Source organism: Misgurnus anguillicaudatus, chromosome 5 (assembly GCF_027580225.2).
Source record: "Misgurnus anguillicaudatus chromosome 5, ASM2758022v2, whole genome shotgun sequence".
NCBI lineage: Eukaryota > Metazoa > Chordata > Actinopteri > Cypriniformes > Cobitidae > Misgurnus > Misgurnus anguillicaudatus.
In genome coordinates this window covers 5330318-5346119 of record NC_073341.2, presented here as the reverse complement: position 1 = coordinate 5346119, position 15802 = coordinate 5330318, and the positions used below count along the sequence as shown (strand labels likewise).

General features: G+C 39.1%; 1 long non-coding RNA gene across 1 annotated transcript; it reads left to right on the top strand.

Annotated features, from left to right (window-relative positions):
* Positions 1-13162: 13162 nt before the first annotated feature.
* Positions 13163-15459, top strand: LOC129451588 (uncharacterized). The gene is made up of 4 exons (XR_012369497.1): positions 13163-13825; positions 14090-14236; positions 14411-14976; positions 15192-15459. It is a non-coding gene; the product is annotated as an uncharacterized lncRNA (long non-coding RNA).
* The last annotated feature ends 343 nt before the right edge of the window (positions 15460-15802 follow it).

Genomic DNA, 15802 nt, shown 5'->3' with positions numbered 1-15802 from the left:
TGCAATTTGTTAGTGTCAGCGTTCGGTTAGTGACGGCATATGCCACGCTGGGTCACACCATTGAAACTATTCGTCTCTGGTTTCACGGTTCATCCTCCGGTTCCGCACAGCAGAGGTCTCAATGGGTGAACAAAGTGACAATATACCCCTCTAATGAGCATATCCTCAAGGTGACTGCTATCCCACTGAGTGCCATTCGGGTGTTGCTAACAGTGCCTCTGCTGTCTAACTTCGCAGTCTGCCTGCTAACTTTGCATTTATATCTGAAAGATGCGTTTTTTTGTGTTTGCTCATCTGCAATACGTTTTTCCTGATAGAGGTCATATAGACATTTAGAAGATGTCTGTAAGATGTTTATGACTTAGGACAGTGGTTCCCAACCTTTTTAGCCCTAAGTACCCCCACAGCCCTATCAGTAAGGCTCAAGTACCCCTTCATGGAAACTTAACCAAAGTTGTGTTTTAAAGACAAATAATAAGTACACTGTAAAAAATTTGCTGTAATTTTGCAGCTGGTTGCCAGTAACTTACTGTAGAAGATAAAGTCTGAAAATGTTTCATGTTCATTTAACTTAAAACAAAATGTTGCCAGTAAATAACATAAATGTAAAATCTACAGTAAGTTACTGGCAGCTAGTTGCCAGTAATACCCATTAATACTGTAATTTCTACAGACATTTTTTACAGTGTAATTTTAATTAATTAATTAATTTTAAACACTAAAGTAAAAAGCACTGACTGATGAAGCATGTTTATTTCAACAAACCACTACCATTGCGATCAGTGTTTGCATTTTATCAGCTCATTTGCATTTTAAAAGACACACCCAAAAACGGCACATTTTGACATGCTATAATTAATTATCTGTGTTTTGAGATAAAACTTCACATATGGACTCTGGGAATGCCAAAGACTTATTTTACAAATTAAAAAAATTCATTATATGACCCCTTTAAGGGCCAGATTTACTAACAGCTTGCGCAAACCATAATTTTGGCGTTAAATAACGACTGAACTTACTAAAGACACGCAATAGATATTTAGCTCTGTAAAGGTGTTATTTTTGCGACCTTATTGCATATGCATTTGTGGAAGTTTTCCTACATTAACATTAATGCGAGGAGAGTATTACATTTTGCCAGAGGAACATACTTTAAAATAAATATAGTTTGCCAAGCCATGCTATCTTTAATGATGGAGAAAAGAGGAGGAGAAGTCACGAGGAGAAGTAAAATCAGGTATTTCAAAACTTATTTTACCCTTCATCTTTCGTCCTCCGGTTCATAGTGTACTTTTACTGGAATTTCACACTCCGCAGTCTGCATTTTTATTGCGATGGCCCGCCGAGGTCTCTTATTTGCGACCCTGTACTAATTTGCGCTGCTCTTAGTAGATTGCAGTGGTCATTAGAGAAATGTGCTTATGTCATTATTGTGGCTGTGTATTTTATTTGCGCCTTTGTAGTAAATCACACGCAAATTTTAAACTCTGGCGCTTATTTGGAATTGAGCTCTCATGTCCTTTTTAGTAAATGCCCTAAATTTACTAAACTCTCAATTTAAGTTACTGATAATTAAAGTGTGCAAATAAGTTAAATTATTCTGTTCAAATATAAAGAGAAACAAAATGTGTGAAGGCATTCTCTAAAAATACAAAAGACATCATACGGGACAAAATATGTTAGCCAAAAACAATGCAAAAGTTTTTTTTGCATAATTTAAAAATGCAACAGCAGCGGGAATGAATATTATAACATTATTTAAACATTAATTATAGTTAATAAACTTTGTGTCTTTAGAAACTATTCAGGTTCATTAAAAATAGTCAGATCGTTCTTGAGTTGGACATCGCTATTGCGTTTTGGATCATGCAGCGCATTTCTCTTGACGGCTAATTATATTAATGATAAGATTTAAATTACAAAGTTGTTCTTTTTACAATGCTTTCCTCACAAAAATCAATCGTATGTCAATGACTGGACAAACGAAATACATTTTTATTAAATGTAAATGAGATCAAAGCAAAATGTAAATCTTTTCGCGTACCCCCTGGAAACTCTTCACGTACCCCCTGGGGTACGCGTACCCCCGGTTGGGAATCACTGCCTTAGGATGTTGCTTAAGGTAAACCTTCTTAAGTTCGACCTTAGCGGGTGCTGTCCATGGTGGAGGTTCTGAATAGGTTGATATCGATTGCTCGACAATCAATTATTCACTTCATGTAATAGGTTTCGCTGCGTTATGAGATAGCGGTGTTCTTTATTAAATAAACATTTTAGAAATAGTTCAAGTTCAATTTATTAGGAATATCTGGTAAAAAATATTTCAAATTGCAAACAACTAAATTCAACCTTCTATATTTTATATCAAACCCGTGCAAAACCCGCAACTTTATTTCCAAACGTATCATGTTTAAACTGCTCCAATTCATCCGCTATGCCTTGAAAGGATCATTTATATTAGGGGTTCCCAATAAGTGCGTTGCACAGGGGAATAAAGTGGGTTGTGCAAGTACTTGGCTGTGCATATAAAAACAAACTGCTGTTGTTCATTAGTTCACGCGTTTATTGTGCTTGGACACTGTATGCACAAGCAGCGCGTTAACAATGTGGATAAACCTTAATGGACGCATTTCTGGAGCCTGTCTGTCTAAATATAACAAATCAAATATTATATAATAGCCTATAAATATATAGTATGATTGCTTTAGATTTTTGATTAGTTTTAATGTGGAAATTTTGTTGACCTTAGACTATACAAGCAGTAATCAAGTGCACAGTTTATTTTGAATGTTATAAAGAATATGGCATGCAGTTGCCTCAAAGTTATAAAACATTAAAAAACTTCGATGCAAAGTCGAATTAAAATTAATAATCATAATTATTTTTTGTAATTTTACCCGAATTATTTATGCAGCTAAAATACTAGCCGTTAGACTACGATTTAACGGATATGAAATGCACAAATGAAATAGTAGGATTCGCTGTATAGCTGCCAGTTTCACCAACTCCATAACCCAAAATATATTTTTTAAATAGTTTCTTAATCCTGTAGCATTTAATAGTTCGCAGTTGATGTCCCTTTGGAAAACATAATTAAAAATCTAACAACCATCAATGTAATGATGTCTAATTATGAAAATGTTTTATTATTTAAATATAAAATGTTTTTCCTAATTAAACACGGAGTGTATTGCATTTTTTTTTTACAAATATTTAGTTATATAGACTACAATGTAAGCTTTTATGAAAGTAATGGCCCCTAGTGGAGATCATGTGGGATAAGGTATATCTAAGAGCGCTCCAGACCAACCTTCCGAACGAACGACTTACAGAAGTGATACGTAACTAAGAACGTTTCGGAAAACACGTATTAGCGATAAGGTACAGCTTAAGGTACAACTTAAGAACGACGTAGCGTTAAGGTAGTTTCGGAGAACGCAGCCCTGGTCATTTACAATTTTATACATTTTTCTGAATCAATCATGACACCACTTTGTTGTTATCAACTATACATTTAACATTTTTTAAATATTTAAACATGATTTAAAGATAAATTAGATAAAACTTTAATGGTAATTTCTAGGTCTTAAAATCGTGATTGCCCAGCAGATGATTGCATAAATTGAGCATCAAGAAAGATTTTGCAGAAGCACTTGTAAATCAGTATGTTACGTAAAATTTAAGATGGGTTTGGGTCATGTTAGAAATATTGAAAACTTTTTAGAAAAGCCTACAAATAATGTCATAAAACGGGTTTACAAACAGTAATTCTCTTGTGCAAAAGTAGCACCATCGAAAATGTTTGTGTTTAACGTAATGATCAATGAAATCATTAGAAAGGAGAATCATGCCTTATGTACACAGAATACGTTGTAACAAAATTATAATTGCGTTATTTCTGTTGCATAGAATTTTTAAAAATGACAATTTAAGCAGGGTTGTGGCTGTGTGTAATTCTTACAGATGTCCTTTCAAAGAGAGCGAGGAGAATCAGAGGAACGCCTCCTGTCCCAGTATCCTATCTGCCTGATTTTCCACACTTCTTTGTGAATAGACCCAATGCTTGGGAAAGCTTTTCTGTGTTGACGCATACACTATGGACAACACATGACTTCTGGACCTTTTTAGATTTCACAAAAAAATCACAGCGTGCAGCAGCTAGGCTACCTGTACCCACACAAAGTATATGATAAAGTTCTAGCTTATTTGTTGACTAAGCACTTCTTTTCTGGAAACGATCATCTGGACTATGTAGACAGACATCGTGGAGAGTAATTTTGCTCGTATTTTAAATTAATTTATATTTTGTTGAATAGAAATTGTGGACAACAATATATGCAGTTGCACAAGACTATAGTAACATTTTTGAAAATGAGGGGAAAAAACTGACGTTTACTTCAAACGCATGACACGCGACAAAATGAATGGCCATTGATAGCTTTAGGGCTTTTATGTTGGCCTCGCCATACAAAAGACGTATAGGCTACCACAGAGCACAAACGATCCACAGACTTGCATTACCAATTACCATTTCAAGCAGCTTCAATTAAGTTTTTTTAACTTTTTAAGGCATCATATGATTATAGATTAATATCATTATGCTGAAGCGTTTCATTCTACTGATACGTTGGATGTTAAGTACAATAAGGGTTATTAACGAATCCACGAACTTTCATAAGCTAAAAGAGCACAAAACGCCTGTAAATGAATCAGACATACAGATCCCGACAATTTATTACTTTTGTGTTTTATTGACAGGCGTTCCCCTAAATATATTTTGTTTGGTTTATCGTTTAAGTAGATATGGGCTACACTTTCGAATGAAAATATAAATTTAAATTGCACCTAATTCGCCAAATAATTGGCAGTAAACGTTGCCACTCCGAAACAAAGTGGCGCAAAATCAGTATGAAATTGGGGAACAGCACGTCTGGCATGGTGGATGGCTCCACTCCTTTGTGCCTCGTCGATGCTGTTTATCACGCTATTTTCACGCTTAAATTTAACATGTTGCACCACGTTAGCCAGACATCCTGAAGAAAAGCGTTTAGGCCTGTATACTTACATCCAACACAATCTCATGACAATTCGTTTATTTTACGAAGTGATTTAGATCAGGCTGGTGCATCGTTATTTAAAAATCGACAAAGTATAAGAAAACATGTAATGCAAAAATATTTGTTGACCCTAGAGTACCCTATACACTATACGACGAACTACTTTAAATGTGTGCCTTTAAATATCTTTTGCCATGTAAAAGCTTGCTTCACTTGGACGTGTAAGGCAAAATTAGTAAGCAATAATCTAGTTTTCCGCAATAAGTGTCGCAATGCGAGAAATATAACCTATTGAAACGGACACAGTTTCAGTCAACCGTAGCTTGTATATTTCACCTTGTACATGAGTACATGTGTGTACTTCAAGCTTGTTATTTTTAAATCACATTTTGAAAACTTAATTTACATACGGTATAAAATTTCAACTTTTTTTATTTCCTGAGACTGGGTGGCTGAAACACTTCTTGACTCTTATGGCAGACGAAATTCCTCTCTCAGGAATTCTCGCTGAATATCAGCAGGTCAACCAAGAGCGAAACAAATCAGAGAACCGCCTCTATTATTCAGAGTTAAAGTTATGCTGAAAAGAGCTACCCAACAAGAAGCTTGATATCAGATATACCTACCCAGATACACAAATTTCAATCAACCTGTTTCATAAATGTACATGGTACAATGCCACGCGTCTGCACTGTTTGCACTGTGTTGATCAAACATGTTCTATCATGAATTTCTATAGACTAGACTTCAGGTTATTCAGAAGGTTTTACTTTGGTTCAGGTGCACAATGGCTTGTGTTTGCTTGTGTGTACTGAGACCTCGGTCTCAAAAGAGTAGTAACGCACATTAACATTGCTTTGGGTTTTCCCAAGAGCTGAAATGAACTAGTGGAAAGTAACTTTAAAACTCCATGAAGGATGGACCTTTTCAAAAGCTTTTCAATAAGAAACACAAGAGCTTAACAAAAGACGAGCTCCCTCATTGTAAAGCTTTAAATCCTGCCTTTTGATGCGCCTTGAATTGCAAAACATCTGCCATTTACTTCTCAGTTTATTCTTATACAAATGTGCTGAAGTCCTGTGTACACTGGCTTTCGTTAAAACGCAAAATGAGCAAAATAACTTTAGCCTAATAAATATCTATGTTGAATACATAATTTTACCTGATAACTTTTTATTAGATTAATAAAAAAAATTCTCAAATCAAAACAAGTTAGGACATTTTTACATTGTAATGAAGTATATGTCGTCATGGCTATTGGACCCAAAAAACGAGGATTTTCACATGTAATAATTCCATTGCTAAAATCAATAATTCGTTTTACCAGCAAATAATTCATGTGACCGATCAATGGACATGATTCTTGCCAGGCCCGGATTGGCCATAGGGAGAACCGGGAGGATTCCCGGTGGGCCGGTCTGTTTTTTGGCCACGAGGGCCGGTATTGTCATGCCACCGGGATGACGCGTATTTGCGGGTGAGAGATGTCTCCGCCGCTTTATGCACAAGTTGATTGTGTCCCGAGTCCCGACCACTTTGGAAGAATTCTTGCATTAGGGTTCATTGACATCTAAAACGCATGGGAAACGCAGGACGTGCCGCTGTCTTCTGGTTTTCAAAGCGCTTACTTGAACACGAGTTTTGTTTCAGACGCGTCTATATTGAGTGCGCTTGCCGGCCGCGCGTCTATTATATTTTAAATAAACTTGAGCGCGTCTTTTGAGTGCGCTTGCCGGCCGCCTTGCCATACTACATAGACATATTAGCCTAGTTGTTTTTATAAATCTTAAGAAGCTTATGACAAACCACTTCTGTGTGAAAGTCACCTTGAGGATATGCTCATTAGAGTTGTAAATTGTCACTTTGTTTACCCTTTATGTCCTCTGCAGACAGTGCGGAACCGTGAAACCAAAGACGTTTAAATGGAGCAACCCAATAGTCATATTGCGCTTCATGCTAAGCGAACGCTAACAACGAACGACGGCAGATTGTAAATTTCATTTTAAATTTTAAGGAAATACTCATGCCACCCACGATTACATTGCATTGCAATGTTTTTAACATTAAACATTGTCATCGGAAATAACGGTAATAACGTTAATAAGATTACCTTACTAGAGCGTAGTGATGTAACGTGTAGAAGAGAGCTCTAAGTTAAGCCAATGACACCGATTCTATATATTAGACACTATATTATAAAATTGACAAAAATAATTCTAGTTTTTAGAAAAAATAATAAAGCGAATCTGTGCTTAAAACAAGCAAAAAACTGCCAATATAGAGTAAGAAACAAATCTTGAAATAAATTAACTTTTTTTTAAACACTTAATTCAAGAATTTATTTTTGCTTGTTTTAAGCACAAATTCCCTTAAATTTGATATTTTTGTCTATGTACCAAACTTATTTTATTAGGTAATTTTGCTCATCAAGAAAATACATCTTGATTTAACAATTTTTAGATATATGTACTAAAAACAAGACAAAAATATTATGTAAGAAAAGCATTGTTTTGCAGTATATCTTATATAATTGTTTGTATGACTCGTTATACACATCGGTCGCATTCATTAACACTTTCTGAGTTAAGCAGTAAAGCACAAACAGTAGTGTTTCCCTACACGCAAAGTTACAAAAAATGTACTCCCAGCCACACGCATCAGCCAGCAAATGTGTGAGTTTGTGTACGCTGGCGGGTGGACGTGCGCGCAAAATGTGCGTAGCGGTTGTAGCTTTCCCCGCCGTCATCCCCCACCACCCATCCTTGTGAAGCTTTTCTTCTTATTGTTTCTTTGGTAAATGGACTGCATTTATATAGCGCTTTTAACAGACCTATGGCCATCCAAAGCGCTTTACACATTGCCTCACATTCACCCATCCACTCACACATTCATACACCGACGGCGGTGTCAGCATGCAAAGCGCCATCCAGCTCGTCGGGAGCAGCTGGGGTTAGGTGTCTTGCTCAAGGACACCTCGACACTTGGTCCGGTGGAGCCGGGGATTGAACCACCAACCTTACGATTTGTACACTGTCAAAAATAAAGGTACGAGGCTGTCACTGGGGCAGTACCCTTTAAAAAAGGTTCTAATATGTACCATTTAGGTACAAATATGTACCTTTAAAGGTACATTTTTGCAGTTCAAAGTACTAATATGCACTCTTTGGGTACAAAGGTGTACCTTTTTGAAAGGGTACTGTCCCAGTGACAACTTTTGTACCTTTATTTCTGAGAGTGTAGCCAACCTACATGAACCACTGAGCCACTGCCACCACTGCATGCACCTTTGGTGGGTGTCGTTTGAGTGATAGGCCTACAGATATAGGCTACTGCCGCCTGTTTTATCGGAGGTGAATGTAGCAAACATCAAATACGACCAGTGGAATTTCTTTATAGATAGACAAAAATACGGGGAATAATTTAAACGGGATGATGGCGGGAAAGAATGATAAAATACGGGAGAATACCGGCAAAACGGGAGGTTTGACAGGTATGAGGTGGCTGCTGGGCAGTCAGCTGGGCATCACGTTGAAGGAAGGCCAGTGGATCAATGGTGTGATAAAGATAAAACGACACGTAATGGTCAAAATCTGAAGATATTATTTTTTTCCCAACAAACACACAACGTTATTAAAACGTACGTAATACAACAAATGTCGGGGGTTTCTAAAGTTACATACTGTTTTCACAACGTTGCAAACACGATTCCCATCACCTTGCTGTTGTCATCATTTGGGGGACTGTACAAGGTTGAGCATCAGGCCGAACAAGATTTGGGTCTGTCTGTCATGGATGAAAGGATAAGATATGGGGCTCTGTCTTACACCCGGCGCAATGCGCGACGCAAGTGTCTTTCGCTAGTTTCCACCCTGCGCAATTATAATTTTCACGTTTAGCGCCACGTTGTTAAAATGGCAAATGCATTTGCGCCCCCTTTTGCGCCCATGGGCGTTCTGGTCTGAAAACAAGGTGTGTTCAGGCACATTGTTGGCGCGTTGCTATTTTGAGGCAACTAAAATAGACTACACCATTGACCAACAAAAACCTGCTCTAAAGTCTAAAGTCAATGCCGCAATATGTTTTTTGTTATTTAAAGAGCGCGTTAGTAATATGCGCCTATAAACGGGACGACAACGCGTTTGCTTATTGTCACAGGTCGGAGCGGACTCAGATGCTATAGAGTCACGCCCCTTCCTAGTTTCCACCTCGAGGAGGTCCCAAAACCACCCCAATGACCAGACAGACAGAGTGGAAGTAAAATTAAAACAATATTTATTAAATTATTTGAAATGGTTTTCGGGAAGGGGAAAGGGGGAATTAAAACAACTGTTCCTTCTAGCCTCCAGGTATGGCTTTCTCGTGGTGAGAGGGGACGGGACTTCCTTCGTTTGGGATCTTGATCCCGTGGCGCCCTCCGCTTCTCCTGGAGGCAGAATTTAAAGAGAGAGACACAGTCAATACTCTATTCAGTAGGGGTTAACTACCTGGTCTTGCACACTACGAGGGTCCACACGGGTGTATCCGACCCACTGTTTCCGTTGCGTGACTGACGCTCTTCTCTCTCTCCTTCTTAGGTTCCCTGCTGTGGTTCAGACTGTACACTTCCTAGCTGACGAGGATGGTCCAACGGAGTAAGTTCTTCGCTATGCACAGAGGTAAGTATTTCACAGGCACTGGGTCTTTCCACTTCCTCAGGTTTGGAGCTGTAAGCAGAGGTAAGAGTTTACACAGGTGACTGACACTTTACTTTCTTCCTCAGGTTTGGAGCTGTAAGCAGAGGTAAGAGTTTACACAGGTGACTGAGACTTTACTTTCTTCCTCAGGTTTGGAGCTGTAAGCAAAGGTAAGAGTTTGCACAGGTGACTGAGACTTTACTTTCTTCCTCACACACGCAACCGTTATTTAGCACAACTTTCTCACTGGGGCAGTGGACTTACGGGGTGATGTTCCAATACAGTGGGCATTCAACTTACGGGCCTCCAGAAGGGCCGGGGTGACACGCGGCCTACCTAAGGCTCGCTGTTGGTCGAAAGGACGGCCAGTGTGCTCGTGTGGAGCCGAACGCTTCCCTTGCTCCTCCTCCACTTAGGGTTCCAGAGATACTAAGCAGGGGCGAACCTTGGAAGAGGCTCCACACACAAGAGTGGGTTAATGCACACGGCGATATAACAGGAACCCTTCGTCCAAAGATAATAACTACCAGATGGTCTACTCTGTTTCGTAGGTATACTTCACCACTGCCCTTGTTCAAAGTCAGAAAGGATCCGTCACTTTACACTCAAGAGGTCTAATATATAACTGCCTTAAACCCACGCTCCTCTAGCCTCAACGGGCTGTACTCTACTCACGACACCTTTGGTTCGTAGTGGCTCCTGTCGACACAAGCACAGCACTCCTCTGCAAGCTTAAGTGTACACACACACACAATGAAGACAATGACTCACCCACAGCACTCCTCACACTTTTCGTGACTAAGGACGGAGCCAAAACTCAACCCGGGCTCGTCGTGATGCTGGCTGGGCGTTGTTCTTAGCGGAGGGGGGGGGTGCTTAAAGGGTGAACGCCGGACCTCCTGCACTTACTCCTGATTATACTCCTATATCTCATAAACAACGACTGGGTACTCACACTATGGATGACACTCTGCTGTTCTGATTTCCCATCTAGCTTATCCACCACTGTAATTCGTCCTCAACCAGGCCTCTAGCGAAGACTCTTCAACATTGCTGCTCCAACAAAGTCAACACATGACAGCACATCCACAACAATATGGTAAGTATTCGTTACATACTCAACCCGGTCGCTTGAATCCTTGATACATCCTTCACTCAGTCACTAGCGAACTCTGCTTCTTCTATGAAGATTCTACCCAGGCCTCCACCAGACCAGTCTCCGTGGTCACACACAGCACAACAATCCAGAACAAAACACAGCACAACCGTTTGTATTTTGAGGGCTCTTCTTATACTCCCTCGCTTCCTCTCATTAGCCAATCTCCGACCGCTGTCGTGATTTTGCACACCTGCGTCTAATTTGGCCCGATTTGCCTCTCGGAAGACAACCGGAAGTTCCGGTGTTTGTGGTGAGTCGTCCGGGCGGAAACCATCTTCGGGCGGAACTAACCTTCCCAACTTTAGTTCCGCCTATGAAAAAGTCACACTGTGACACTTATCACCTAGTACATGAATGCGCAGCAGCACAAAAACGCTTTTAGATATGAAAGATTAAATGATTGAATGTAAAAGATTATTAGACTCTTGGACATAAATGAGGACCAATTATGAGACGTTAGAAGGTGCAAAAAGAGTTGCTTCACCTGTAGCCTGGTAAGTAAATAAATGCTTTGCTTTAAACAAATGCATCTGTTTTTAAATGTTTTTTTTTTTTAAATGCTACCTCACAGATTTATTGTATATGATGACTCTGTACCTGTGGATATGGTGAGATGAGAAACATTTTTAAGTAATGCTTAAAAAAACTCTTTACTTAAAAAACGCTGTCCAAGTGCTGAAACGTGTGGAGAGCCCTTTGTAAATTTTTTATCTCCTGTTTGTTACAAATAAAGTATTTTTAGAGTACAAACCTTAGCTTACCTACTTGTAAATTATTTTTTGATGATATTGGATAGCTATAGATTTAAAGCAATTAAAAGCCTGCTTTTTACTTCCACGACTAAAAGAAAACGGGTTTTAAAGGTTTTAATAAAAAAATAACAATTTCAATACAAGTGTAAAACAACACAATTATTTAACATTAATCTTAAACTGGGGATCTTCTTCCTCCGCTTAGTTTTTCAGTTTACAAAGTCCGTCATCTAAATAGGGATTAGACATAGCGTCAACGCAACTGGCTTTTAAAGGGGATGAGAGCTGAGACTCTCATTGGTTTATTGCACGTTACGCCCAAAATACTCCCATTACTCATTAAAAAAATAGGACCAACCCTTTTCGACCATGCTCTAGGCGCACAAACCATTTTTCCCGTCGTTAAAGCAACACTATGTAGTTTTTTTACCTTTAAATAATGTCTCTAAAATTATTTCAGTGATAGAACAACTTTTAACTGGACAAATTGTACTGTTGCTGCAACCTGAGCAGCCTCCTAGCTGCTACAAGCACACTCTGAAAGTGGCGGTGGAGGGTAGGAAACACAGTCCCGCCCCTCCCCCTGCCTGCAGAAGAGTGTCTGATACCAGGGACTGTTGCACTTTTCAACCACATGGGGGAGCTGTAAGTCATTTTTACATGGAAACTACATAGTGTTGCTTTAAATGTAGCAAGTGGATTCGGACACGCCCATTTAGACATTGCGCTTTGCGCTTTAGACAATGCGCTTAGATCGTTAAAATAAGGACCTAAGAAATCATTTTCATTTCAAATACTTATAACACTGATAACAGTGGTCTGGCCAGGATATTGTCATTTAAAAAGTGGAGTTGCAGCCCTCAACTGATGTTTATGTTGTCGTGTTGTGTATTGGCCACCAGTTGTGTGATTGCAGTACCAGTTAGGCAGAGAGAGAGAGAGAGAGAGCGTTAGTGGTGCTGAGTGCTGATGGGGAGAAGCTGGACAGCTCCCGAGGCGAAGGACCTCCCTTCTGGACAGCGGCAAAGCCCCGATGAGAATCCTCTGCACGGAGATGGAGATATAAGGCAGTCTTTAATGAGAAGAGGAAACAGAGGATCACTGATAAAAACAGCAGCGGTAAACCAAATCTTCCGGGTAGCAGAGAGGACAGATAAACAGGGAATATATAATTAACTGACTAGAAAACTCACACGACAAGACAGGACTAGGATCTAGACAAGGCTAGAAACGGGCGAGCACATACAAAGATACCACAAAGACAAGAGAGACAATGGCATTTAAATAGGGGAACTAATTAGGGGACAATAACAAACAGGTGAGGAAACTAATCATACATAATTAGGAAACAGGAGCGTAAGGTTAAGACTAAAGACAGGATAGCACGTGCCACACATAACACATAGGTCACGTGACTCTCCAGACAAACACAGAACATTTATATGAGGATGTCAGGATCCTGGGACTAGAAACAAGACTAAACACACATAATGACATACAGGATCCTGACACTACCCCTCCTTTAAAGTGCAACTTTAAGGTTACATTTTTTTGTGAGATAAATATATAACCTTGTATGAAAGTACCATATGAAAATTAAATGCGAAAGCAAAAAACATTTACAAAACTCTAAGCGCATAAATTTAGTAAAAAAGCTGAAATTTTCTAAGACCGCTCTCAAAATCCCTGTTTTTTTCAACAACGCGTCATATTACGTAGTCAGAGGCGCTCGTCTGACAGGCTCTACATTGGCAGTGCTGCGGTTGTATTCAGCAAAAGCAGTCGCAAATTGATGTGATTCTCCGTAGTTTCAATTTAGCATCGTCATGGTTAATAATTGTGTTAGTGGAGGTTTTTCAAACTCCAGCCTGTCAGGACAATGAGTCCACAGGTTTCTTTTGAAGAATAAAGACCGCGCTATCTTCCGTGTCTGGGTGTGTTTAGCGCAGCACGAGGAAAGAGACGAGAGACGCGACTTCAGTTCAGCATGTGCTTCAGAAAAACGCGGTGGTGTATAGCGTTCACGTTAGATCGGAGGATTATCATCCCGGCAATATGATGGAGTTAAACATTGGATGCCGAAGCAAGAACCACGTGAGGCCTGTGTTTTTGCCGCCGCGAGAAAACATGAATCGATCACGGTCCGTCTGAGATGCAGCTCGAAGATAACGTGAACTATGCACAGTAAGTCTTGTTTTTTAAACATTTGCTACTACCAAATCATTTAACATAATGATTTCATTCAAGTTTCTTATAAATATGGAAATCAACTAACTGATAAGCTTAGATTGCAAATAGTATAACCATCAAATCGAGTTACATCTTATTTACTTTGTTTGCATAGCTAATTCGTAATTCGTTTTTTGTCATGTGGTGTGTTCATGTATGTACCTAAGAAGTGACATGCTGTTATACAATTATATAAAGGTGAATCTGTTTTAATTCTAGTTGTCCAGCTACAGATGAAGATGCTTAGTATGATGAATCATCCTCTGTTGTCATGGACGAACCTGGCGATGTGTTATGGAGGAGGAAAAAACAAAAAAGACTCATCTGATGAGAAACCACTGCAAGAATCTCATCCTGTTCACACAAGTAAGACTTATTCATGTCTGTCAAAGTCAAAAATAATGTTTTTCTTTTTATTCAGGGCTTTTGGCAAGTTCATTGTTTGCTAAAGCCAGCTGATGTCTGTTGTACCATAACCTGTATTTTTTGTTTTATATGCTATGGTATAGTAATTTTCTGCTTTTTATATACATCTCTTAGGTCTGTGCAGCATGCATGTATCAGCATTTTTGGTGACCAGTGACTTCTCTTCTGAGGGACGTGAATTCCAAATGTGTGTTTGTTGTGACGTGTGTGAACCATGTGCATCATGCCTCTTGTCACAATACGTGCCTGCTGCACACGCGTTGAAAAGGTTTATGATAAAAGAAGCACTCATGTTCACAAAATACTCGCAAGACACTAACTTGACACTAAACTGTAATTACACAGGAGATTAAGTGAGTATCAGGCAAACGTGAGCATATCATTTATCATAAGCCCTTTACATGCGTGTGCGGCAGATTTTGACATCACGTGTGATGCACATAAGTTTACATGACGCGCTGAACACATATTTTGAAATGACGAGCCACACACATGACAAGCTCAATGCATGTGACCAGCTTCGCAACGTGCGCCCTCGAAAAAGAAGTCACCGGCCGACACTGACCCAGATCATCAAGATGTTAAAGCTGTTTGGGCTTCAGAGCATCTTGTCAGCACCTTCTTCCACCATGTACACAATTTCTACCATCGTGAAGGCGTGGCAGAATGAGAGATTTGCAGTAAGCGGTTGTTTTTTGTTAAAAGATTGTAAATGTTTGAACAATAGCATTGTATATCGCTTTCAAAAAATAATATAAAGCTGACTCATCACCAAAACCATCAAAACCACTTTGACTATACATTTTTTTATCAGAACTGTATTACTTTGGTGTACACTGTTAACAGGGACAAATAAATGTAATCTATTTAAATATTCTGTTCTGGAATACTCCAGGTCACCACAGGCTCTACGAGAATGCAGCACTGTCCTGTCTTCCACTACACCTGCTCCCCTCTCCAGATCCATCCAGAGGATCAACAAGGATGAAGCTGTTGGGATCTATTAATCACATCATTCACAATTTAACACACTTCAACACATTATTATAATACCCGCACATATGATGGGAAAGATACTGAAAAATTGTTAAATGTTTTTAAATGGGTCAGATTGTATATCTTTTTTTCGGTGCTACATAAATAAAACTAAATCGAATTACAAATGCAGATCTACTTGGTATATATCTGATCTAAACTTCATAAACCAGTTTTTATACGGTAAGACAATTTGTGATTATTGTTTATTGATTGTCACAAAATGGGGGTATTCAAACCATTTATAAAGTCCTCCTTCCTCTGGAACCTGTTCTTGAATGGCTGACACATGCAGGTAAGGGCGCCTGCACAGAGTTCCTTAGACGCCCAGCGGATAACTTGCCTATGCTGTATTTAGTGGTATTGTCTGGAGATGGGAAAACTATTAATATTGTTAATTTGAATATTGACTAGTGCCAGCAAAAATTGTGACTTAGTCATGACCTATAGGCAACTTGTAATTAAAACAAA